The 27,045-nt window shown below is 42.2% G+C and overlaps 1 protein-coding gene and 1 long non-coding RNA gene across 3 annotated transcripts in view; one reads left to right on the top strand and one right to left on the bottom strand.

Annotated features, from left to right (window-relative positions):
* Positions 1-1,463: 1,463 nt before the first annotated feature.
* On the bottom strand, positions 1,464-26,867 carry LOC104910989 (uncharacterized). Its single transcript, XR_014883357.1, has 5 exons — positions 26,733-26,867; positions 19,768-19,892; positions 9,595-12,257; positions 3,645-6,942; positions 1,464-3,295 (listed from the first exon to the last, which is right to left on the bottom strand). It is a non-coding gene; the product is annotated as an uncharacterized LOC104910989 (long non-coding RNA).
* The window catches only part of TEAD1 (TEA domain transcription factor 1), a 142,851-nt gene continuing 141,965 nt past the window's right edge, over positions 26,160-27,045 (top strand). Inside the window, exon 1 of one of the 2 annotated variants that reach the window (XM_085224082.1) lies at positions 26,160-26,445. The gene's annotated coding sequence lies outside the window, so the exon portion shown is untranslated. Of the gene's footprint in view, positions 26,446-26,827; positions 26,976-27,045 lie in introns of those variants that run through there. The other variant, XM_085224087.1, reaches the window with a different exon arrangement.

Here is a 27,045-nt window from a genome sequence, read left to right as displayed (position 1 = left end):
AAGTCTACAATACATTTTTATGGTTTGTACTAGACTTACCTGTGTACGAACTGCCTTATTTGACAGGCTGTTAAAGTATTCTAACTAATCTAGTTTATTTGCTTGATTTGTGAACTACAAGAGAAAAAAAAAAAAAAGGAGGAAACACAAAATTCAAGCACATTGAGAGATTAGTCTTAGTCTTGAATCAGTTTGCTGGAAAATGTGTTTATTGTTACATTTTCAATAGAGGAGCCAAAAAGAGTGCAGTACTAGATAGCCTTCCCCTTTATGATTTTCATAATTTTGCTATTTAGAAACTTCTATTATTTCTTATATGCAAAAATTGAATTGGTCAGGGTCCCTCCCAGTACTTCCAGTTGAGTCACTACACTTTCTCTTAACAGACCAATACCAAGCGTAAATGAACTCCTCAAATGTAGATTGCAGAGAGTAATCTGAGCCACCACTGCATGTAGTCTGTCAAAACAGAAGCAACACAAACTGTATTTATGCAATTGTAAAGGAATTATTTAAAAACAAACAAACAAACAAACAACAACAACCAAAAAGCCACCACACAAGTAACTGCCCATGCCTCTCTGATCCTCACAGAAATGAAGGACTGAGTCTCACTTAAAACTAAACTTCCTTCATGTCAACGTAGGGACTCTTAATGCAAACAAGAAGCAGGCCCGGAAATACTTGGAGCCTTCCCACAGCACCGCTTTCTATCTCTAAAGAAATCAGCTCAGAATTAAAACAGAGGATGACAGGAAAGAAGAAGTATCTTTGTGCGAACACTTCATAGTTTTAACATGCTCGTGTAACACAATGAGGGTGGGCCAGCTGGCCATAAAATGACCTAGACTGATAAATTAATCAGAAGTATACTCCATGTGCTACCAACTGTCCTGTGACTAATAAGTTAGTTTTCTACTTTGGCAGGTTCCACGGCTTTACTTGTAGCATGAAGAGAAGAGCTGGAAGGAAAACATCAGATTTTTAAAGGGCCAGAGTTCAAGGTGCTCTGAAATGAGAACTTGCATGTAGACCGCTACTTCTCAACCTCTGCAGTCCCACAGGTTAATTCCAGTTTCTTAGAGCACTTAATCAAGATATGCCTTTAGTTCTGCCTGCCACAGTTAGTCTTGATAAATCCCTCATTGAGTAAGTGGTGACATTAGGGCTTGCATCAAACAAAGAAATTTGAGGCACATATCAGACTCATCTTCATTTAGCCTGAGCTCTATATCCAGATTCAGAGATTTTTGGAGAGGTATTGTCCTCCCATGCAAGAAAAACAGTCTGACAGTGAATTTGCTACAGTATGTACTTCTAGTCATTATGGGAAGTTATGAAGTTGGTAGTAAGCAAATCTTATCTATAAATGTTTTGAACAATTACACTGCTTTTCAGAAACATGTATGTTTCTCAGCCTAAAGTTTTGAATGTTAATTTCTGGAATTCTATTACTGATAACAAGACCTTGCTTTTAATTCTTCATTAGTTATGGTCGATTTTCTACGCCTGTGATTTTTGAGCTTGGATTACCAAAGCTGTCTGGATTTTTGTTTTATGATTACCATGTTCCCTCATTGAACAGAGCTCCTTTATGTAATCTGCTAAGTACTGTATGATACACAAGGATGCAGAGTGCAATGTTAGTATAAGATAATGATGCGGCAAGTTTTTCTCAGTTAGGTCTGCCTCCTTTTGGGGAGATACTTATAAGAAAACCTGCATCAAACCAGGATATCCCAGTTGCTGTGTGCACTCAATAACAGAGAAGATTCAGGGCTCTCCATCACTTTGTGGTTAAGGAGAATATGTGTGGAAGGAGGAAGAAACTCAGTGCAGTTGTACCTTAATGTGAGGAAGAGAATGATCTTGCTGGGGCAGCACAGTCCCAGCTCCTGTAGTATTCCCTTTCCTAGCAGACCCATATTTATCTGTCTGAGCACATTCAGGAAACAAGCTCAACCATCTTGTGTTGTTGGGTCTTTTCCATGTACCTTAAAACTTAAGACCAAGAAGTTCTGCGATCATCTGTTCTGTCCTCTAGTATGACACAACCTCACCCAGTAGTTTTGGTATTGAGACTATAACTTCTGCTGCTTCTTAGTCCTCTTTACCAACAGCCCAGTTACTCAGACAGACCTCAGAAACAGGGAGTTAAACCACAGTCAGTAACACCAACAGAAAGTTACACTGGTTTAAGTCAGGAAAAATTTTCCATTAGGTGAATTCCCCTGATTAAAAAAAAACAAGATTTGTTCCAGGGAATCAAGACACGCCTGTTATTTAAATGCAATTTCTCTTTTATTGCTGGCTTATTAAAATTTACCATTCTCTATTAATCAGCATTTCTTAATTAACATAAAATTCCCAGGGTCTGGTACAGTTTCACCACCTGCAATCCAGTGCTATCCTGTTCATTTCTATTTAGACTACATATTGCTAGAGCATGTAGGATTATATTGCATGCTGCAATTCTTTTCAGGGAGGACTGTGACCCCTGGCCTTGATCTTGGCTTTCTCTGGTACAGAGCACTGTGAGTATCCTAACTTATTTATAACTTGGAGGGAACAACAGAGGCTGTCTGACACCCATGCACTTTCTTTCTCTTTGCACTGTAATTCTCAAATGGGGCTCAGGAATTACAGCTTTGCCATTTGGAAAAAAAGTTTTACATTTTAATCAGGATACAATTTTAGCCAACCAGCTAGTTCAGTCAGCCAGTCCAATTATGTTGTAGATTGAGCAAGACTCTGTATTCAGAATTCCCTTGAGTTGCTCTTAGTTATGAAATGAAAATAAGAAATTAAATCAGTTATACTCCATTGACTTCTTCTAATCATACAGCTTCCAAGACAGTATAGTAGTGTAGCTTTGCCTAAATTAATATTTGGCATCTCACTGCTATGACTAGAATTTGCCATTGGTTGAAAGCTAAATTGGGAATGCTCATTCCAAATGACAAATTACATATGTGTTTGCCTCTGGACTGGTTTTACCTCTTTCAACACTGCTGATGGATACATTCAGTTCAATACTAGAAGAGCTCCATCAGCACTCTCATCTCTGCTTAAAAACAGCAGGTACATTCCTAGGTGTCTTGCCCCCTGCGTTGGTTATTTCCTCCTTGACTGATTCTTACGGTTCCATATGAGCCTTTCCACAAGTTTTTCATACCTTAGTTTAACCCTCCGAAAATGCCTGGTTCCCTTCTCTCTCCTTCATTTGTCCATTTCTTATGACCTACCTCATCTTTTAGGTGCTGTCTCCTGGTTATGTTGTTGATTGACCCAGCATCTGAAATATTCAAATTGTGCAACTGATCATGCCATTGTCTCACCAAATACTTATTTCCCAACTGACGTTAAGCACTACATCATTCTTGTTACTTTTCTCCAAACAACCTCAAAAAGCTTTGAATGATTTCTTTGTCTTGCTACACATGACAGCTGACAGAGCTTCTTATTTCTATCATCAACCTCTCATGTTTTGTGGACCCACTTTTAAGACTGATCCACTTTTGTGCTGCTGTATTTTCAAAGATAGGCTTGAATGAATATGCACCATTCTACAATATAAATCTACGAGGCCTTTTTCTTCTCCTCTAAAGATTATTCCAAAGGGAAAAAAAATTACAAATTCTTACCCGGCAAACTGCCTGTGGCTACAGCTTTATTCATGGCTGGTCAAATATCTGCCTGTTCACACAGACTCCAATTTAGTGACTGCACGATATGGAGATCATTTCTCTGCCCATTACACTGCAGAAAAATATTAAGCCAGAAAGGTGCTAGTAAGACCTCAAAAGTACCTGAGTTTGGATACATCCCAAGCACTTTCATTTATTCTGTGAACTTGTAGAAGTCAGAAGAGATATCTAAAGATATCTAAATGTGCTCTTGTTCATTTCCCTCCTTTTAATTTTGTGATCCCACCCTCTTAAACTGCTGTAATCTTTATGTACTCTTCCTTTCAGCCCCAAGTTGCAGATGCATACCAATTTGCGTACAGTGCCATGGAAGCACATTGTTGAAAACTGTCGCATTTTTGCAATGTGAAAACAGGATTTGAGGAATTAACTGCACTTAAAGATTATATGCAGAAAAAGAAAGAAAGAAAAAAGCAAAAAAAAAAAAAACCAAGTGCATGGATTTGGCTCATATGCTGCAAAGTTAGAAAATGAAGATGTTGCACTTCTCTCGTGAAGCTGAGTTGCACGTGCATGTCTTTCCATATAATACTGTTGGTTTTTTTTAAGCCCACATGAAATTGAGTGATAAAATCTGCTTTTATACTATTAATGCTATACATACCTGAGGGCAGCTTTAGACACTGGTACCACACTGAAGCTTCCGCTTTTATGATAGCTGTGTGTCTGTGTCTTTAGAATGAATTCCTCCCCGCTCTGCAGAGGATGAAGTTGCTTTTCTGTAATGTTTTCCTGCTCTTTAGTAAGCTGTGCACTTCCAATGCTTCATGTGCTGACTCTGTATTTATTGATTTGGCAGTGATAGTCTTTTCTCAGCATCACTGGAGCTGGGTCAGGCCAGGCTTCCAGAAAATATAAATATTTTGTATTTTCTGTTATGTTATCCTCTGAAGTACTTAGATTATGTGGTCTGGGTAAGTAAGGAACTCAGAGATCAGTGTACTGTATTAAAATAAAACTGTCTGCAGATGTATTTTGCTCAATGTAAGTTAGATCTTAACATTTGAGAATTATTTAAATATGTAGGATAGCATGCAAATTAATTCCAGAAACAAGATAAAATCAGCTTACCTTTTCTGGCACTTAGTCTTGGTAGATATTAAAAAAAAAAAAAAAAAAAAAAAGGCATTTCATTTACTATATAATTATCAACATTTTCTTGAATGAAACTGTAGCAAAGATCACATTTCTGGCACATTTGGGAGCAAAACAGTTAAATTGCTAACAAATAATGTTTTGTAGTTTGTATGAGAGCCAAGAAGATTAATGAAACGTTCATGAGAGAGTCTGGCAACTGGCCACATTCCTATGGGAACATTGCTGCACTGAGGTTTAACGGAGCATGAGGGACATTAAGAAACAAATGTGTGGGAGTTTTAGGGTGAACTGTAAATGATCAAGAATCTAGTAAAACTAGATACTGTGTATTTTGCCTTTGAGGCTTTCCAAGGGATCTCTGTAACATTTCTCATTCTTATCTAAAGTCTGCGAAGAAGAGGAGCAAAGTGCATCCTCCTTGGTTTTGGATTGGGGTGGTTTTTTTTGTTGTTTTTTTTTGTTTTTCCAAAGAGCAGCTGTCAAACACTTGAGCTCTACTGACTTCTTTGAATGTTACAGCAGATGTAAGCTCATTAAACAAATGGCTACAAGAAATAAGTCTTTTAGCCTGACCAGAGTTTTTGTGTAGAAGCTCCTCAATTTAATGCTTAATCTGCCAGCCTGCCCAAATCTCGCATATGCTTTTAATTGCAAAAAGCTGTGTTAATTTCATTCTTTTAGGCGAGGAGAAGCTGCACTACTGTAGTACTACTTCGGTTTCTGCTGTGCTGCCACCTCCCTTGTCATGGCAAGTGAAATACTTCGTTATGACTGTATGATCCACTAACATGCTATATTTCTATTTAGTTAGTGATAGTTTTATTTAATCAAGGATAAGGAGATGAGCTCAGTTTGTTTTTTTTTTTTTTTCTCTTTCCAAAGTAAAATTCTATCGATCAGATTGCTAACAGCAACCTGACACTTCTTTTTACTGAATGGAAAACTATCAGTTTCTGAGAGCAGCAAATGAAGAGATGTATGGACTTTACAGTATGCTTTCTAGAGTTTTTCCAACTTATCTGAAATAATCACTTATAACCATCTTGGATAGCAAGACTGAGCAATTAAATTGAAGGAAACCTGTGTTCTTACTTACCTTTCCACTAGATGGCAATGGTACATGGTAGTTACATGGATTTTACTAGAGGAAATCTTTAAAAACAAACATTTTATTAGAGGTTTGACTATCTCTTTAAATTAGGATAGTTGTGCTGTTATCCCATGCCGAAACTCAACTGTCTCAGCAGGCACAGTCTCGAGTAGTAAAACTAATTTTCTTTGCATACCCAGACTTTTCTTTGCAATATCCAGATTTAGAAGTAACACAGATATGGTTAATAAACCTGTCCAAAAGCAAATACAGCACTGTGAGAAGTGGGCTGTCTTAGCACACTGAACTGTGTGCTAAGTTTCTACTTTTATGCTGGATGAGGCACCTTTTGGATATTAAAAGCAAGAGACAAAGGGATCCTTGGGATCATTTCATTGAGTTCAGTAGTGTTACGTTAGGCATGGATTTGGCTCAGGGCTTTTGTGTTACAAAATAAAGAGTGCACACTACTGTGTGAGGATTGGAGTGGAATATTCTTTGTGTGGTGAGTCAGAACAGCATCCAAAATTGGACTCCTTTGTAAAAGCTGCCCAAAAGTCATTTGTGGGCATTACATGCTAAAGGAGATGATGTTGGAGGAGAAGGGTGAGGCGGGAAAGAGAGGCAGTAAAAGAGATTGTTTTTTAATGTACACAAAGATCTGAAGAAATGGAGTTTTGGACAGATGGGATACCTGAATGAGGCTACCGGTGACTTGCCATCTGAGGAGACCATGTGAGGCCTGTCTGCAGCTCAGGATAGACCATAGTAGCATTGCTTTTTCCTGCAGCCTGCCCACTTGCTGTAATGAAGATTAAACTTCTGCTATATGATGGCTCTGAGTGGTTTACCTGACCCCACAGGACCTGCTTCTCAGGCTAGGTAGAGAGTGTACAGGCATGAACACATCTTGATTTAAAGAGAATCTTTGATGTAATCAAAAATGTATATAAGCATAGAATACTTGCCTTACACATTGCACTTCATGTGCTTCAGACTGGAAGGTTTTTGATGGACATGTAAGCCCAGGAGGAGTGACAGCCAAACCTGCACAGAGAGTTAGTTACTACTATAATTTTATTTTGTACCATCACTTCATCATATTAGTATTCTATTTAGATCTGCTTCTGGGAGCAGCAATGAATAAACCAAATAGGTCATTATTGGTGAAATATCTTGTGAAGCATTTGATTGGTTAAATTCATCAGTTATGACCACTTGTGGCTTTGGGAGTGAGGTGCAGACAGTAGGAATGTAAGCAAAAGCTTTATATGAGTGCTTCTTCAGACTAGCTCTGATATTTTGAAGGAAGGTAAAGTGGTACATTGGGATATTTCAGCCTTGGAACTAGCACGGGTGGTGCACTGCACACATGCCTACCTCTCTTGGATTTGTGCAGCTCATGGAAGAACCTGGAACTGGGTCCCTTCCCCCTGAAACCTTCTGAGTTGGCCCTGACTGTGATTATTATGCCTTGTGTGGAGTCCTAAAAGAGAAATCTGGACATAGAGTGCCACTCTTTTGGAGCACCAGAGAGGCTTGCAGAATCCCAAAGGTCCCATTGTGCTTTTCAGAAGCCTCAAAGTTGCAGCTGTATTAAATCAATCCGTGTAGCTGTTGAAAAATCATTTTCAGTTGGAAGATATGGCAACACATCATATTCTATGTTTTTGAGGGAAAAAAAACGGAGTTACTTCTTAATTCTAGTTGGAGAGTCTTTGCAAAAGTCCTGAAATATTATCAGACATAATCAGTGTTAATATTATCAAGCTCAGAAGACATTTTTGAGAACAGAGCTGCTGCTTCAGAAAAGAAAAAATAATAAAAATATGTTTTTATTTTTGGCAAAATGGCATCCCATTGGTTGGTGCAGGAGGAGTTGGTGCAGATGGTTCTGCACAGAAAAGACCACGTAGTGTGTTACTAATGGCTGGACACAAGCAAAGAAATAAATCTATCTTTCTTCAGTAATTGAGTGCCTCAAAGAGTGAGGCTTTTTGTTCTAGAATACTTTTCTGTACTAGCAAAAAGGTTAACACTTCTTGCAGGATCTGTTTCCTTAACTGTGGCAGAGCATTGCTCTGACACCCACAGTTAGCAGAGTTATAGCACCATGCTTATGGCTGCCACTTCCAGAGGAAGTCAGGAAAATGTTTGTGACCTCTTGGCTCAGCAAGACATCAGGGGGCTGTTTGCTGTCCAGCCTTTCCAGCAGAGCTCAGCTGGTGCTGAGGAGCCAGAAAACTCCTTTCTGCCTTTTCTGGGAAGTTAATTTCATTTTGATTTTAAATTCTTTTCCAAAGCCAGCTTTTGTTTGTCTGTTTGTTTGTTTGTTTGTTTGTTTTCTCCTTAACATCATACTATGATAATTTTAGGTACCAGACTATAAAAACTCTCAAGCAAATCAACTGTAGAAATTGCAGTGGACAAGCCATACTCTTGGAGCCATGTGAAGAACTCCAAATAAAAGTCTTGCATATTAAAAAAGCAAACAAACTTGTACATGTAACTCAGCATCAGGGATTTTAAAAATCTGAGTCATTATTTTGTATACATGTCAACAATAATCCTGTTTTTGATTAGTGAGTGCTGTAAATTTAGATCCTTGCTTTTGGTTTTACCTTGTGTTTGACTTACTGGAAATGGTTACAGGTGTCAATATCGTAGTGTATTGATGGTGTAATACACAGTGAAAGCATGGTACCACATATAGCCAGAGTCCTTGGTTGTTTGGTTGTTTGTTTTTCTTCAACTCCATTGAACAAACTAGGGAAACAAGCCTTTGGTGTTTATTGTGATTCAAGCACATTCTGTTTGCTTACTTTGTGTGTATCTACAAGTTCAGTGAAAAAGAAAAGGAACTTAAAGGCTTTCAGCAGAATATTTGGAAAGCTTGTTCTCCCTGGCCTTAGCATGGGGAACGATCGACATGAAATTCATTTCATGGCATGAAGTGCTCTGTACTAGCTCATCTTCCTCTAATTTTATTTCCAGAAGTTGAGGCAGAATGTTGACTCAATTCTCCCTCCCTGAAAACTGGTTGGAGTACTGACTCCAGAAATAGTTACTCTTGGTTATTCTCAGGCCCTAGATACTGTAGCAATGAACCAAGAAGGAGGCTTGCTCCTGACAGCTGTGGGACCTGAGGTGCTGCTGGAAGGCTGCAGCCCTATTCCCTGCCCTACAAGACTGTGGGCTAGTGTGTGCAGGGCTGTCTGCAACTGCCTGCTGGATGTGGGCATCCAGAAATAATGTGAGCCAAATATTTATCCCTGCTGTGAACTAGAAGTGAGTGTTACTTCTACAGCTGAGGTTTCCAAAAGTCATTTTTACTAATTAATCATGAAAATGAATAAGAAATGTGTTCTTTCCTTCAGAAGGCTCTAATCCTACTTGACTGAGTGGTATTAAGCAAGCCTATCAAAGAGAGTGTATTTTTGAAGCGGTCCTTGGGGCAAAATTAGAGCTTCAAGAATAAGAAATAATGAGGGATGTAGGGGGAGAGGCTTTTTTTATTTTTGGAACAAGTATTAAAGAAGAGCCTTTGCTCCTGAGTCAAGTTCCCATGCTTTTTCATTATGTTCTTTGGCTGAAGTGGTCTTTAGATAACAAATGTGTCAAGCTGCTCTGTCTCACTAAGTTAAAATTAGGTTATGTTTGTGCAGAAAAAAGTTTTGGAATAGCTGCAAAAACAATTACCGTGCTGCTTGATTCACTGGTGATGTTAATTGTAAATCTATATTAATCTGGGGCTGGGCAGGAGTTGCCAGAAGGATTCATTTTCTATGTACCATGACAGATGCTTGTCTCTCTTTGCTTTTTTTTCTGGTGCCGTAGACCTCAGATATCTCCAGTGTTTTCTGAAAGGAAAAACAGTAGCCCAGAGCAAAGTTAGAGTTAATAGGAAGGTTGCAATGGCCTGTATAAATCTCCTTACATAACTTCAGCTTTCATAAAAGCAACTCGTAATATTCATGATATTTTAATCCTCTTTTGGAAGCCCTTGAATATTAGCACATAGGAAACATGTTACCAATAAAAAGGAAACCTTAAGGTCAGTGTGTGCTACTTTTTTTTTCTTTTTATTTTTTTTTTTCTTGAATGTGATCCTTAACAATGGGCAGATATAAAATGCAGTCCAGGAGAGAGAGCAAAGAACAGAGGATGAAAATGCTTCTTTTCTGTGTTTTAAAATGAAGGTTGAAGACTGTTCTTTCCAGTCAGATTCCATGTCTCTTGTTATCTACAAGAGTTATCAAACCCTGATGCTGATCCAGGGAAAGCCCTTTGTGTACAAAGTATTTCTGTATTTGGGGCTGTGCATTTCTGAAAGTATTTCAGATTTGCACACTCTTGCATGCAACTGCTCAAAGATGCTAGATGTTTATAAGCTGTGCTAGTGGTGATGAATGCATGAAAAATATTACATAATGATTGATTTTGTCTCTAATAGATGATTTGGCAATTTATCATGTGATTGTACCAATGTATAAACAAGGTTAGAGACACAGAAGCAAAGTGTGTAGGGGGGAATGTCACTTTGGTGTGGGTTCCAGATTACTGGTGTGACACACTAGCAGGGGGTGAGCCAGAGGTGTGTTATGCAGCTGCCTAACTGAACGAAGAGAGTGGGATGGTGTTCCGTAATCCCAGATTTCCTGCTTGTAGGGTAGGGCGCTGGGACAGAAACAGCTGCTGAAAGATTCCTGCAAAGTGCAGAGACAAAGTAAAATATCCTGGCTGTGGCAAAGCCCATGCAAGAAATTCAATGCACTCCAGTGTGTTGTTTAAAAGTTATTGGTTCCATGACTGCAAGACCAATGAAAGTACTGATTAGTAGGAATAGGCCAGTCCATATTCACAAACATCTTACTAGGCTCTCCACAGCTTGGGAAGATCTTGCTGTTTCAAAACATGTTTGAATTGCATTTTGCCCACAGTCAAAAATTTGGGGGAGGGAAGTGATTAATGAATAGCAAAGATTGGGTGGAACTTTATGTCACAGAAGTGAATAGAGATCATCAATCTTCCAGGCCCTTCTGTATCTAGCACAATGAAGTAAGCACTGAATTGTTCCTGTGACAGAGACCGCACAGTCTGTGAAAGGGTCCTATGAAGTGTGCTCTTATCCAGAACATTTATGACTGCAGTTTCTGATGCCAGTTGCTTGGCATAACAATTGACGGCTCGTTCATAAATTGGATGATTCTCCGTTACCCACTAATTAGTAGCTGTGAAGGTACCTTATGAAATCATAAAGTCATATTCTTTAAAATTCTCCATTGTTTATATAGCATCATATATATAAAGAGAGAGAGATGTAAACTTGTCTTTCTCTAGTGTAACACCTGTCATTGTTCCTGTAACTGGAAGATAGCTGGAGATGGGGAAAAAAGTTGTCAAGCGGAGTCTGGCTTCCTAGTCTTAAAATTCAGAGTCAAACCAGGGGTTCAGCTAGGGCTGACTTAGTTCCTTTCAGCATCCAGTTACTTGGCGGCAGAGCAGAATGTGTCCCTGCACTGGAAAATGACACAAAGACCATTAATTATGGCAATGCTATATCTTCGGTGGTTTCCCACACTCAGATAAGATCCTCATCTGTACAGTTCCAAGCATCTGACCACGATTTCTTTTAGTAGATTATCTTTCCCTCTAGTTCTTGTGAATGCCTTTTCTATAGATAATCAAAGGAAAAGCAGGTTTTTAAAAAAGGTAATATTTCAGTCAATCTCTTGATTTTGTTTTGGATTGCTTAAGTAAATTTCCAAGTCTGTAACCTTCTGCATTATCAGTACCACCTGCTTGAGAGTAACATTTTTATCTTGGCAACCAAAGACCTGGAGTTACAGGCCTTTACACTGTTAAATACTGTGCAGGAAAAAAAAAAAAAAAAAAAAAAAAAAGATAAATAGAGCAGAAAGGAAATGTAAAGATCATACTTTTTTTTTTTTTCCCAATTTGTTTTACTTTATGCATAAGCATAATAGGGCACTAATGTCCAGTAGTAGCTCACCTTTCAGATTAAATTCAGAGCTGACCATTACCTGTGGTGAGACCACTCAAATAGGATATTGTCCTCCAAGGTCTGTATAACTGGAGAGTAATTTAGTGGTGATCTTAACTCAGGCATTTTGCATGGATGGTTTTCCTTCTCTGGAGTTAGTGGCTTGAACTTCAAATCCAGGCTGGTCTGAAGTTATCTGCAAAGGTCATCTCTGGCACACCAAGTCCATAGGAGAAATATATGAGGTTTGGATGTCCACGGTGGTTAGTAAAGATCTCTCATTTATGTAAAATATCTCCAGTTGTCAGTGTCAGGTGGAAATCTTTGGGAATGTCTTTGTCATAGAAAACTGCATTTCCTGAAAGTTTGAAATGAATACTTCTTAGCTAAAGGTCCCACTTAAACCAAGAACTTTGTACCTGAATATTTCTGTAATGAGTAACACACAGATGTAGCACCATTATGGTCAGGTCTCTGTTAGTTAACCCAGGTTTCCTGCTGTTACATTATTTATTAAAATTGTTATTTCTTGAATTGAAATTTGAGATACCTATTAACACATGTTATGAGCTGTACAGATGGTTATATGTTTCTAACTCTAGAAAATTTATTTTATGCAGTCAGTACAGCTGTTCTGACATTCAGTGGAATCATAAAAACTAAGATAAACTAAACTTTGCTAACATTTATATTTTTCTTAAATATTTATTTAAAAGTATCTCAAATGCAAATTTGTATTTCCCTACAAAAATGCTAACTTTTGAAAAATGATTGATGTGTTATAAAGATCAATCCAAGGTAGGGAGAAACTGCAGACCAACTCTAATGATCAGCCTGCAGAGCAGCATTTTAAAAATGAGTTCAGCTTACAGAATGGCTCGTGTCAAACAAAGAGATGCAGCCATTAGAAGGACAGAGGGTGGGGACAGCTGCATTTTCTTGTGATCCAGAGTATGAAGTAGTGGCAGAAAGTAAAGAGTCCTCTGCTGCACCAAATGCGACTTCTGCACTGGGGTTGAGCAGCACAGCCCTGAGCCATGCTTAAAGCTCGTGAAGTAGTTTCAGCAACAGCAAAAGGCCCTGCTGAAGAAGGCATGTGGAGAGAGGATGTAAGGACCCAAGGAGTCTGTCCACAGTGCCCTAAGCCTCTTGGTGAGTGGCAGGAGTGTTGGTAGGTTTACTGTGTGTGATGTTACAGTGTTAGTCATGCCAACTTGATGCTTAGTATCAACATTTTATGTAACATTAAATGCTTTTATTATTTTTTACTTCAAGTTTTATGGAGTTTCTGTCAAACAAACTGCAATAACAACATCATAATAAAAAGACATGTTTGTTTAGTGAATAGAGTGCTGGGAAAGGTCCTGTGTTGGCTGCCACAAGAGCTGAAGCTCCTCAGAGGCAGGTGTTGGAGGTCAGCAGCAGAACAGGCCTGCCCAGCCTTGCTCCCAGAATGTGCTCAGCACACACCAGCACAAATCATTACCATGGAGGGTGTGCATCTCTCTTCTATAGGTGAGATAAATTGAAACACAAAAGGGTTAAAATACTTTTTCAAGTCAGTCCTCCAAATGGTCACAGAAGCCGGGAATATAGCCCAGGTTTCGACAGGTCCCTCTAGCATATTTCACAACTAGACTGAGTTTTTTTCTGATACAATCTGCTAAGAAGTGTACTAAGACCTCCTTGTGTGATTTCAATAAACCAGCCATGCAGCTCCGTAGGGAGGAAATACACAGTGCAAAATTATGGACTACAGCCCTCATTATACTACTCACCCAGACCGCAGATCTGACCAACAGCTGTTTCATTGACTCTATCAAAGGGAAATGCTAGATCTAGTCCAGCTCCTTTGGGGCTGTCTCTGTCACAAATGTGACACTGCAAAAAGCTGACATTACTGCACACACAAAATGAAATGTCTTTTTTTCAATCACTGAAAACTGGGAGCAGGGCTACCCTGGCCTGTAGAGGTAACCAAGCTTGCAGGAGAGGACAGCTTGTTTGAGTACCACCAGTGCAAGTGTTCCAATCCCTCTTCTCTAGGGCAACATCATGACATTTAAAAAGCTCAGGTTTGAAACAGTCCACTTTAATGGAAAAGGGACAGGAGGGCTATGGATGAACACTTGACATGAACTTTGCTTTTGGTTTTAGATGCTGTAGCTGTTAAATCTGGAGATTCAGCAGAGGAATCATGAAGGCTCCTTCCCAACAGTTGTTGCTGTAAAACAAATAGGGTCTACTGTGCTCAGAAACAAAGGCAGCAGCTTCATTTTTAAATCAATGTTTTTAAGGGGAAAAAAAAGACAAACAAACAAACAAAACAGCTTTCCTTCTAAGGAATCAGGACATGAAACAGTTTGGCAGAATTTAAAGATGAAAGGTGAATCATAGTTCACAACTCAGCTTAGGAGAGCAAAGTGGGAATATATGCTGTAGCAAATGCAAAAGATGCAAACTTAAAAGGTATCACAGATAATTTACTTCTGTTTGCTTTCCTTCAATTTGTTGTTGGAAAATGGGCCAATTTCAGGAATGCAGTTTTTAAATTTTCACTACAACAGTAGGTAAACTGATAACCTTTGCAAAAGTATAGAACAATGCTTACAGGGTAAGACTGGACTACATGAACTGACACAAATAATTTGTCTTTTTTAGGAAAAACCCTTTTTAACTGCAGAAGTGCAAAGGATTTCATAAGATCTCTCAGTCTAACCCTGCACTGGGGCAGAATCAAATCCTCCCAGACTACCCTGGCATATGCTGGTCCCAACTTCTCAAAACCTTCCTATGCAGGAAGCTTCTCTGTCTCCCTTTAGTCCACTTTGTTGTCTCACCATTCCACCAATGCCACATAACAGTGCAGAAATTCAGAATGCGGCTGCATTACATTTATGTAGGGACAAATTTACACTGCTGTAACAACATAAAGGATTGCTAAAGTGGGATTCAAATTAGGTTTAACTTAAAGATCTTTTTGTATTGCCAGAACAATATGAAGTGTGGCTCTCAGTTTCTGATGATCTTTCTGTCACTGTAGAACTTGGAAAATTCCCAAGGACAATCATGATGATAAAGACTGCATAAAGAAAAGTAGATCATATATTTCCTCCCTCTCTCATATTTTTGCACAGTGCCAAAATCTGAATTGTCTGGAAGCAATCAAAAAGAATTGTGCATTGATGACAAGAGAGTGCAAGAGATCCTGAAATGATCAGTCACATTTTAGCACATATACAATAGGCTTTTAATAGAATTTAATAGTTTATTCCAGTGCTTTCTGTACTTCATCATCCTCAGCTTAACCTCTAAGGAGGGCTTTCAAATATACCTATGCTACTGCCTCATATGGTGCAGTCCAGGTGAAGCTGTACAAAGCCCACCTCACAAGGTAAGCTTGCATCATCTGCATTTCATCCTGCTCTCTCAGAAGGAACAAAACTCTGCTGGAGAGAGCAGATTGCATTCCCTTTCTCTTTTAATGAACCTAGTACAGACATTTTCTACTTCTTCCCTTATTTGAAATCACCTGTTGACCTCCAGGCCTGTGTCTCACACATTCACAGAGCAACCTTATTGCCTTCCTTCCTCCATCACCCCATATACTTGAAGAAGCTGGTTGCTCTGATCTGTGATCGTATTAACCAGCTGCACTTGGCACAAACTTGCTGAGGAGAGAGGCTGCAGGTGAAGGTGTGCCTCTGAGCATAGCCTCGGGCTAAACTGTTGGCACGCTGTTCAGCTGTGACACAATAGTGGGTGTGTGTCACCTGCACAGGGTGTCTCAGTGCAGTAACAAAAGTTGAGGGGCTTAAAAATCTGTTTTGTTATGTGATGTGCCAAAAATTGATAGGAAGGCATCTAGTCTTCTTCTGGAATAGCTATTTTTAAGGATGTTTCCTCATTCGGCAAGTTGAATAAACCAGTTTTGCAATGTGCTCTAGGCCCCACCCTGTCTAACCCTGGCTAGTTAACCTGTAACAGATTGCAAAACTGGTTTGAGTCACACAGTGAAGAAAGAGACGTAAATTAGCTGTTAATAGTTTAACTCTCCTCACCAGTAACTTAAGATATCAGTTTGTTAATAGTGGTATCATTGAGGCACAACACCTGCCATCCAGTCATTCCTTTGCCAGGTTATAATGGCTTCTTTTCTGGTTTTGGAGATCAAAAGCTACATAGGCAGGAGTAAAACACCCTTCTCAGTACTACAATCTAGATGCCTAATTCATGTTCTCTTATTCCTTTCAAACACGGGTAACTAAACAAACCCATGGCTTAAATTCACATTTTGTATGTGTTCTTTTCCACTGGTATGAATTGCTGAGACACCTACAGGCTAGTCAACGGTTGCCTAGAGAAAGCAGACCCAAAAGCTACAGACAATGCCTTATACACATAGGGTGTTAATATTTGTATGCTAATGAAAAAACTTGATGCCACGTGAGCTTATATTCCCTGTCGTTTTGCTATAATGCATGGTCAGAAGGAACATGCCTACCCTAGTGATACAAAATATCAAGTCAGTTTCTCTCCTGAGCAGGTGGTCCTACCCATTGGCTTTGGGTATTTCCAGTTCCCTCCAGCCCATTTTCAACCTTGCTTTCTTTCATTGCAAAACAGAGTGTAAATAACCAGGAAATGTAAGGTAGAGAAGTCTTAATGGTTAATTCTAATCCAGATGAAACCAATAATGAAATTTTGTCTGGGACACACTGCAAAATTGATGAATCTCCCTCCTCTGTTTGAAAAGTACTGGTGATCATGCTCCTTCTGGTCCCATGGGAAGGGTAGGCTGCGTGCCATTTCAGTTCCCAGTTTTGGCAGCTGTATCCACCAATGGTTTGCTCAGAAAAGCTGGAACTCACTTGCTGTTTTCCTCTGCAAGGAGGGAGAACCCACTTCTGCTAGCCATTGCTTTCTCCATGGGGCTTGGAGGAATGCATTTGTTTCAGAGAAGGACGGATTTCTTCACTCGTGGAGGCACTAAAGCTCATATACTTGGCTACCACGGAAAGGCAGTTAGCAGCAATGCCTCCTTTCTATAGTTGCTAAAAGCTATAAGCTAAAAGTTGTAAAGCAGGGAGGCCTGCTGCAATTTTGAATAGCATCAGCAGACATACCCACAGCAGAGGCAACCAGGGTTTAAATTGCAGGAGGAGAACACCTCCTGCTAAGCCAAACAAGGTGTCTTCATGTTAACGTGGCAGCTCTCTAACTGCTTTCTTAAAGATTTCACTTTTAACTTGTTCCAGTTCCTCTAATTTACCATCTTATTCTCATGTACCTGCCTTTTCCTACGTGTTGTCCCTTGCACTGAATGTGAAGGTAAACCTGTAAGTTACGAATTGCTGCACCGAATGTTGAGGGGATTCTAGGGAGTATTAGGACGAAGGCCAGTTAACCACCACGGGAGAAGTGTTTTTAAAAAGAAGAAAGGTAAAGATAAGTTCTTGTGGTTTTGTTCAAGTAATTTTTTTGCATCAGTGTTATGACCCAAATGAGAGGAAGGCTCACAGACCTTTTGTGTGCTGAGGAGTTGGAAAGTAGTGGTGTACCAGTAGAGTTTAGCCATGTACCACAGCTCTTTTCTAATATAGACACGATTGAATAAAAAAACACTGCCCAAGAAAGGGGATACAAGCTTCTAATTTTGTCTAACTACAACCCACTTCTTCTTACTTACTTGCCTTTGGCAGCTAGAAGTGATTCAAACCTTCCATTGCCCATAGTGAAGCCATTATTGTTAACAAATCAAACTACTTTCCTTTGTATGTGCTTGGAAGGAGTTTGACATTGCTGAATACTCCGCTGCAGCTAAGAATGCAGCTAGTCTGAATTTCAGTTCTTTCCAATGGGTATTGATGCTGGTTCTGAAATACTTCTAGTTTATAAGCCATTTAATTACTTACAATAAAAATTCACCAAAGCTCAGCTGTGGCCTGATTTTAAGTGAACCTCAGTTCTGCATTCACAAGGAATATAGAATACCTCATGTTAAATGAATAAATTAAAAAGATGATTTTTTTTTTTTTTTAAGCCATTAATTGTATTGATGGGCATTGGGGGATATAAAGTCTTAGCATACAGAAGTTATACCAATTTGTTTTTGGAGTGTTTTGGAAGTTAATTTGTAGGCCAGTTGGGGACTGGACTCAAACTGTACATATTGCAGAGTGGTGTGGTAGATGTGTTTGCATTAGGAAAGTGTGATGTGCTGGAGAAGGTACTGAGTTCTGGTGTTACCTTAGCTACTGTGAGGATTGCTTTGACTTTCGGTAATAATTTCCAGGCAGTAAAAAGGAAGTACTAATGCTTGGGGCACAGGGGTGGTGTGAAGATCAACTGCTTAGTGTTTATAAAGAGCTTTGAATATGATAAATGTTATGTAAATCAGTAAATGCTGACAGACATCATCCATCTGGGACTCATCATGAAAAATAATAAATTAACTAATTTTTCAGGCTTTAGAGGGTAAAAGGAGCATATAAAACATACAGAGCTGTGCAGGTGACAGAGTAATTGCATTTGTGATGTCAGCTAAGATGAAGTCACATCTGAAATGGGGTTAAGATTCTCTGTGTATAAGCGTTTGCCCATTACAGCATCTCACTGTTTGATGCACTTATCCCCAGCTATTTAGTGACCATCTGAAAAGCTGTGTAGGAGCTCTGTTTGGCAGTGATGCCTAGCATGGGCAGAGGGCTTTGCTCCTGCATTGTGTGACACACAGCCACAGGCAGAGTGCTTACTGACTGGGCTGTCTTGTGATCATCACTGTGTTGCTTCTGCTAGTACATTTTCTTCCCTCACCTTTGGGAGGTGTTTCTAATCCTGAGGGCTACCTGTTTGAGGTGGTCGCCCATTTCCACAGACCACTTCCAACACTGGAAGTAATGCCTGCTGACTGGCTGTCTGTGGGTTGTAACGTCTTATGAGTGTAGGAGCAGAAAAGCCAGAACGAAAAGAGCATTTGTGGTCTGGATTAAGATTCACAGCAACCAGGCCATCCTCTGGGCCTTTCAAAGCTGCAAAATTCTGAATGTTAACAGTGTTAAACTTTAAAGAGTTGTTTTAATATTGAGTAGCTAACACTGAGCTCAATTACTATTTGTCATTACCAAAACATGGCAGAGAAAAAGCAGCGAGAGGAAATATTGTCCTATACTGAAATTACCAATGGGTTGCAATTCTGATCAGACTAGAACACCAGCTAGCCTCTGTGGCTCCTACACTGTCAGATGACTTTTCTATCTTCTGTTTTCTAAAACTGTCTTCCTAAACATGGGCCAGATAAGAAGTATTTGTGGTTCCCCCTGGGAAGGATGAAGAAAGGTTGGGATTTACATGGTGATATTTACTGCTACAAATTGGGTAATGACGATTCCAGAAACTCAGTTCAGTAGCTCTCATCTAACTATGTACCCATACACCATTTATGATTTCCCAGCAGTTTTAGGTAATTTTTACTTGTTTCATTACCTACAAATATTTCTTCGTAAAATTCCTACTGAAAAGCCACGTAGGCCTGGCCTTCAAGGATCAGTTGCAACAAGGAATGCATTACCTCTCTTTAGATTTCCTGTTATACTCATTTGAACAGCCAAATAGTTGAGTTTAACAGGAAAGACCAATATATTCTTCAGGAGTCCCTTTCCTCCACCTCCCCTCTCAATGCTCCCTCTCCCTGCCAAAAGTAGGAAGGCCAAATCTTGCCAGGTTTTCATCCTGTCTGGAACAATATAGAGCTCTATCAGCTTCCCACTTCTGTCCTGAACAGTGCCTGAACTTTGCAGGTGCCCGGAACAAGGTTCTGTGTTATACCAGAAAAATATGCACTGATAAAGCAATGAGGCAATGGGTACCTTTTGCAGGCAGATGACATAGAAGAGAATGTGACTTTTGGCAGCACCACCCTTAGCACCTCTCTTGAGCTCAGACTTCCCCACTCTAGTTTTCTTCCAGTTTTGTTTACCATGCGTGATTGTACCTGCATTATGGAGAAATGGACAGGTAAGTGTAAAATAAAGGTAAATGTGTTCTGACTGGGTCTTTGGTGTGCCACCTGGCCTGCCTGCCTCAGTCGTATACTGGGTAGCCCTCTCACTTCAGGTCAGATTTGATTTTATATCTGTCAGGACTTCCAATGACACTTCAGATTCTGTATGGATAAGGACATTAAATTCTCTGTCTGGCAGTTTTTTTTCAACTTAGATGCTGTGAGTCTTGATTCACTGGTTTTGGCAGCTTTTTCCAAAACATGCCCTTAGCACGTGACTTTCCCAGGATCACACAAGCTGAGGCATGCTGCCCTGGTGTGACAGACAAGCAGCCTTTGCACTCCTTCCCTGGGGCTGAGGGGTTGATGGGAAGCACCGCTCACCTTCGCCAGCGGCTCCCTGTCACCTGAGCACCCGCTCACACCCAGACTTGGTTATGAATAAATGGCTCCAGGTGCTGCACTGAGCTATGCCTTTTGCAGTCTCAGCAAAGTTGATTGTGGAAGTGGAATTTGTCTTATTGCAGAAGGAGCTGTTGAAGCCACCTGGGCCTTTAAGTAGTGAAATTTCTTCCAATTCTTGTTTTAGGGTGCTATTAATGACTGCTGTGTATGCTGCTGCTCTTTGAAATCTGGCTGTCAGGTTGGTTACTATCTTTACCATCACACAACATGCTTCTTCCTGTACAAACAATGCCCAGGCCATGGCTACAGGAGCTGGAGCTGTGGGACACTTTGTGGTGATGGCAAGGTGACTTGGAAGCAGCCACATCACAGGGGTCAAAGGCATGGGCCGCAAAAGGCAGGAGGGCTGCTGTGGGATGTGCTGAGACAGACCACCATCAGGAACGGTGCTGGTGTGTCATCATTGACTGGAGGAGTCCTGCTTAGAAATAATTTATTTTGGAGAAAAGGAAATCCTGCTCCTACCTCTCTGAAGAAATCATCTGTGGAGTCATTTTGGTCTTTGGATTGTGAATGGCCTTGTGGGACAGATCTCAGAGCAGATGGTGCTTTTATGTGTAGATTTTGAGAATTATCCAAAGGAAACCTCTAAAAGTATGTAGATGGATGTTAAGGTGCCTTTATTATTATTATTATATTATTGTTGTTATTGCTATTACAAATATTGTTTGAGTTGTCTAGATAGGTATTGAGATTTCCCAGAATATTTACCCAACTAAAAATATTGAAATCAAGGAGAATTAGACACTTAGGTACTATGGAGGATTAAAAACACCTACACCAATCTTCAAGCATTCAACTATCACCAGAAGTCTGGGCCAAAGTGAAAAGAGGAATCAAATAGGCCATCTACAGATTAAGCAGGCTGAGAAATAATTTTAATGAATAATAGAAATGAGATTCTGTGGGAATCTGAATAGGATTTTTTTTCCTGCATCTGGAAATGACTGAAGCACTACAAAATTTGTAGTACAAAACATTTTTAAAAAACCCAGCCACCCAAGTGGTTTTCATGGTAATTTGTTTCAATCAGCAGTGCAAAGAATTATTGCTATCAATAGAAGGAATAGGCTGCTGTGCTTACATTGCTTGCTCTAAAGCAGGACAAGAGCCACACCATTTTGATGGTAGTGATTTCATCAACAGGCGAAATACACAGCCCTGGACCCTGGTCGTGTAATTTTAAAAAGCTCTCAGTTTAGCTTTAGAAATATGCAACCAGAACAGTCTGAAATTATATATTTCCACTCTCTGCACTATTTTAACTCAGTTGGGCTCTGAGGCTATGGTCCGTGTCCTGGCTTCCTCTCGACACAATTATTGTAATTCATTATTAAACTGTTATTTGTTTTCATTCTTTATACTGTCTGGTGCTTTACAAAGCCCAACAGCTAGATTTATAATATGGAGAGCTATGTTCCATTACATTACAGCTTCCATATAGTATTTTTCTTGGCATGTTCAACAACACGGTGATTTGGGTATTTAATTCCTTACATGCTATAGATTAACCCAAATCTATGTGCTGCTTTTAAGTATTTCCTGAGCTTAGCAGTTTTCCTAACCTGAACTCCAAGTATAAAGTTCTAGAATTATTTTAGCACTTGTAGCCAAAATACTGTATCCAAGCACTGTTAAATTTGGACGTTCGTTACAAGTCCAGAATGGCCTCTGGATCTCATTTTTGTGAAGTCCATCTCGTTTTCACCTGCCAACAAACTATTCGAGGAATAGGTGAACTATTCTGTTTGCTGCGTGTCCTTGGGTACCATTTCATCTCTTGGAGACTTAAAAGCATCATCTGTCAGTGTGGCTGGGATGAGACTTGTAAGTTATGTGCCCTGTACCTGGCACAACTAATGGCAAAGACTGAACGGAACCACAGCTCTGCTGTTGGGCTCCCTAAAGCCCCTGCTATCACTGGTCTCAGTGAAGATAGCGGTGGTTCCCACGTGCAAGGTTCAATCCAGCCTCCATCTCATCTCTAAATATATTCACACTTGTTTCCTCCCAGCTCTTTGCAGGACTTGTGCTCAAACTTCTTACTGACAAATCCAAACCTTGGTGGTACTGCAGACCTTTATTGTCTATTCAGACATTTTCTACCATTCCTTACCTTACTCCTTCCGTTTGTAAACCGCTCCCATTTCCTTGCTACCATCTCCTCCTACTGCTGCTGTTTCCTACTTTCTTCTCCTACACTACAGCTTCCCCTACTTCCCTCCCAGAGCTTTCCTGTTTACTCCTTTCCTTTGTCAGGTTTCTCCATTAATATCCCTTTTATGTTCACTTTCTTTTTATTCTTCCTGCCTTCCTTTGGTAGGTGCAAATATTTGTCCCCCTCTCCCTTCTCTTTTCTGTCTTTTTCCCCACACTCGTTCCTTGAAGCCTTTGTATTGATGTCCTCTTGAAGCTCATTCTTTCTCTGTCTTAATCTACATTCCTGTATTCCACACTTGTAATTCTCTTTGCTAGCCAAGATAAGCATTTGTCCCCAGGAAATGTCCCTGTCCAGGCATGTCCCTATATCCCTTTGTTTTCTTCAGCTTTTGTAATTCTCGACGCACCTGTGTGCCTGAAGAAGCCATTCATCAACACCCAGAAGCAGGCAGCTTTATCAGAGTAAGCTCTCTCCGCCAAAATGTGCCTCCAATATCCCTTCTTCCTTCATCCACAGAGCCTCTGAAGGAGCCCTTGCTGACACGAAGGCAGAGGCTGCAGGACACCAACCTGTCCCTCCTCGATCTTCTGTCAGAGCATGCAGACCTCTGTCTCTGCAGTACGTGACTTTCTTCTGGAAATGCACTGGGATTCCAGGTATGTATGTTTCAAAGCCACTGTTGTTCTGGTATGGTATGATACGACGTGAAATGACAGCCCACAGGATATATGAGCCTCTTGCAAGAAAGATCGATACTTGTCAGAATTTCCCTGCCTCGGTTTTCAGAAGCTTTTGTTTATTTCTGGAAGTGTCCAGGCTTACACTCAGCCCATGCCATTCCCCACATTGCCATGCCAGTCCCCACATTGGTTTACTGTCCATCTTGGCTTCAGGTTTTGCAGTTTAATGGTACAGTTACCTCTCAGGGCAAGGATTTCACATGGGAACTGTGGATTGCGGATGAACTTTTACATTGTGTGAATGAGTGACCTTCATTCTTGCCTGAGCACCTCGCTGCCTATGAGAACACCTGTGTACAGAGTTTGAGTCAGAACTAATCAGAGTTTTGTGAGCTGTCCCAGCTGCTCACAGCTAACAACAAAATGTGCAGGCAGCAGGCAAACATAATTATTCCTCTTGAAAGAGGTCTGACTGGCAAAAGAGCGACAGAACTGTTGGTCTGCAATATGGGCAAATGGCTACAACTGGGCTAAGTTCTGTTCATGTTTAATCCACAACCATGAGTGAAGAAACAAACTGTGTTTTTACTTTCCACTAGGAGGGCATAATCAAACAAATGTTCATCTGTTGTGAGAGCTGCTAAAGGTAAGATGTTTTGAAACTCTATTTGTCCATTATCCCCCAAAGCTGCTGTTCTCCCCTACTGTGCACAGAGCTGTGGTAGGTGGTGGGTTCTGCACAGGCACAGAAGTTGGAGGCAGTACTCCTGGTACTTTGGCTACAGGCCTCTTGGAAAAAATATCCCGTTCATATGAAGTGCTTCCACATTTCTGTGCACGCAGAAACATAGTGGACTGAGTTTTATCACTAGTTTAAGTCTGCTGACATGCATTAAGAAATCTGTGTTTTTTTAGGAGGAGCAATGTTTTGTCTTGTTTGTCTGCTCCAGCTTTGGAACAGAGTTGGTATGGTTTGGGTACACTCAGAAGACTGTGGCTTTTCTATGGACTTATGCATGGTGATTGAACTACAAGTTATGGGGGCACTTAGACACTTACTAGACAATAGCGTAAGAGCTGTTTGGAAAGGAGGAGGGAAAGAGCAAAAACCATTTCTATGTGTATATGAGGGGGTTTCTCATAGTTGCCTTTTCAAAAGAAATTTTTCAGCCACCATGGAATGGCAGGGGGAAAAAAAACAGCCTAAACCATGTTCTTTCTTCCTTTCTCCCAGTTCTTTGACCAACACCTGCTCAAACTTGGGCTTTGCTTCATATTATTCCTTGCCGTGCACTGTTTCTATAGGGCTGGGTTTAAGGAGATTTCCATAGGGTAGCATTAGTGTGATCAGTGGGAACACTGCAACTTCCTGCACGGCCCATAATGGTGCCATTCCTGGCACACAAAAGTAAAAACAAGAATTGCAGCTTCTATGTGAGCTGCAATATGAGTGGCCCATTTTCAAGAGTCTGTCTTGGATCCGTCATGGGCTAACATGATGGTTGCTACCAGCACAGCTGCCCTATGGCACTGCTGCTGGTGGGGCACAGAGCAAGCACATCTGTGCTGTTTGCAGACACAGTGGGCATCTTTTTATGATATCATACACAGGTAGCAGGCAGAGTATGTACTGTGAGCTCTGCCAGCCCCTGCCAGGGTGCGCTGTGAGGCCACTTGTGGTGTTATTTCTGCCCAATGGCACCCACACATGGTGCTGCTGTGGCTGTTGTGTGGCTTTCCTGCCATCTCTACGAGTGGTTGTCCTGCTGAGCAAACTTTCCAACATGGATAGAAATGATAGAAATGTATGTTTGCACATCAAAATAGGCAATTTATTTGACAAACAGGCACGGAGGTGTCCAGTTATCCATTTTGCTTATGCAAATACAAGTTTTCCCAGGCACGACAGCTGTGCCAGCACAGTGATTATTTCCATAAGGTTATCAGATTTTTATCAGGAGGGGATGTGCCTTGTAATAATGCTCAGGAGCATTTCTGGGGCATGGCTGGTGCTGATGTAGGAAGTGTATTGACAGGCTCATGGCAGTTAGGATCACAGCTGGAGTGGTGTAGAAGGTTCAGGATAGCACCTGGCACCGAGGCCAGGCTGGGGGAGGGGTTGTGACCGGTGGCCACTCTGTGTCTGGAGTGATTGAGGCTGGGGTGTGCATGAAGCCTTCCTGCCCTGCTACTTTGAGCGACAGAGCTCAGCCAGGCCCTGGAGATAGAGGATACCCTGGGGCATGGGTTGAAGCTTCAGGGTCTGGCAGAGGCCTGGCTGAGCAGCAGCACTTTGTGCCTCACCTAGGGTGGGTTGGTGGAACTTGCGCTCCTACCAGGGCCCGAAGCATGGTCAGCTCTTGTGGGCATTGCAGACCCTTACTGCAATACCCTGCTGCAAATTCGTTGCAAAATGTTTGAAACTGCCGCTGCAATTCCATTCCAGGCCCCACTGCACACTCCCTTGTCAACCCCATTACAAGTCCGTAACAAAACTGTACAGAGTTGCATAGCACTGTGAACCCCTTTGCAGGGCCGCTGGTGCACAGCATTACAGACCCCTTTGGAGGACTCTATTGCGCAACGTTGCACATGGCTTTTTAGGACCCCCACTGCAGGACCTCTCGTAGAACCTCCGATGCAAAGCACTGCAGGACTGTCGTTGCACGGCGCAGCGCGTCCCACTGCAGGACCTCCCTCCATCCCTCCCTCTTTCCTTCTCTCTCGCCCTCCCTCGCACGGCGTCGCGGGACCTGCCGCTCCAACGGCACGCCATACTGTGGAACACGCAGTTGCAGGACCTGTTGCACACCCCAGCAGAGGCCCCCGTCGCTCAGCGGCGCGCAGCACCGCCCGCCCCTCCCGCGGGCTCCCCTATGAGGTCAGCTCTCGCGGAGGCCCCGCCCGCCGCCCCGCCCGCCTCCCGCCCGCCCGCGGCCGCAGGGGGCGGCGGGCCGCGCTCCGCCCCGCGCCGCCCCGCTCCCGCGTTCATTTCATTCCTCCCCTCATTCCGCGCATTCTTCGCATCGCTGGCGCCGCGCAGCCCGGCCGGGAGCCCGGCCCGCCCCGCCGCCGGCCGGGCAGCAACTCAGCCTCCGAGGGCTCCGTCCGCCGGCCCGCAGCCACCTACCGCCGCGGTATAAATAGCCGAGCGGCGGATCAAAAAACAGGCGCGGGGCCGCGGACGGCCGGGGCGGCCCGGGGGGTGGCGGGTGAAGTTCGCCGGCGGTGCGCGGAGGTAAGCGGGGCCGCGGCGGCGCGGTGCGGGGGGCCGGCGCCCCGCAGGTGCCGGGCGGGCGCGAGGGAGGGAGGGAAAAAGGGAGGAAGGGAGGCGGGCGCGGGCCGCCGCGCGCGGGGGCAGAAGTTGCGTCCCGCCGAGTTCGTGCCGCCGCGGGGCCGCGGCCGGAGCTGCAACAGGCGGCTGCCGCCCGCACTTAGCGCCTGAGTCACCGCGCGCCAGCGGCGCAAACACACACAACACGCGCGCGCACACCCCGCTTCGCACTGCTCCGTGCCGCTTTGCACCTATTTATCCGCGGGAAGTTGGCGGCTCGCGCTCCGCTGCCCCCGGCCGCGCGCAGCCCCTCGGGGATGGAGGCAGCGATGCCGCTCTCGTCGCCGCGTCTCCTTCTCCGCAGCCGCCGCCGCTGCTTCGTCGCACGTTCGAGTGGAAAATTTTCTGGAGTCAGCAGAAACGTTGTATCCAAAAAAGACAAAGTCACGGTCGCGGCAGCGCCGAGGAGGCCGTCCCCGGAAAAGTTGCTCCCGGTAGGAGCGGCGCGGAGCGCGACCCGCGGGGCGGCTGTGCCGGGCGCTGCGGAGGGGCCGGGCCGGGCCG

Source organism: Meleagris gallopavo, chromosome 5 (genome assembly GCF_905368555.1).
Source record: "Meleagris gallopavo chromosome 5, MGAL_WU_HG_1.1, whole genome shotgun sequence".
NCBI classification, from domain to species: domain Eukaryota; kingdom Metazoa; phylum Chordata; class Aves; order Galliformes; family Phasianidae; genus Meleagris; species Meleagris gallopavo.
The sequence above is the reverse complement of the archived record's forward strand: the minus strand, read 5'-3'. Positions and strand labels throughout refer to the sequence as shown.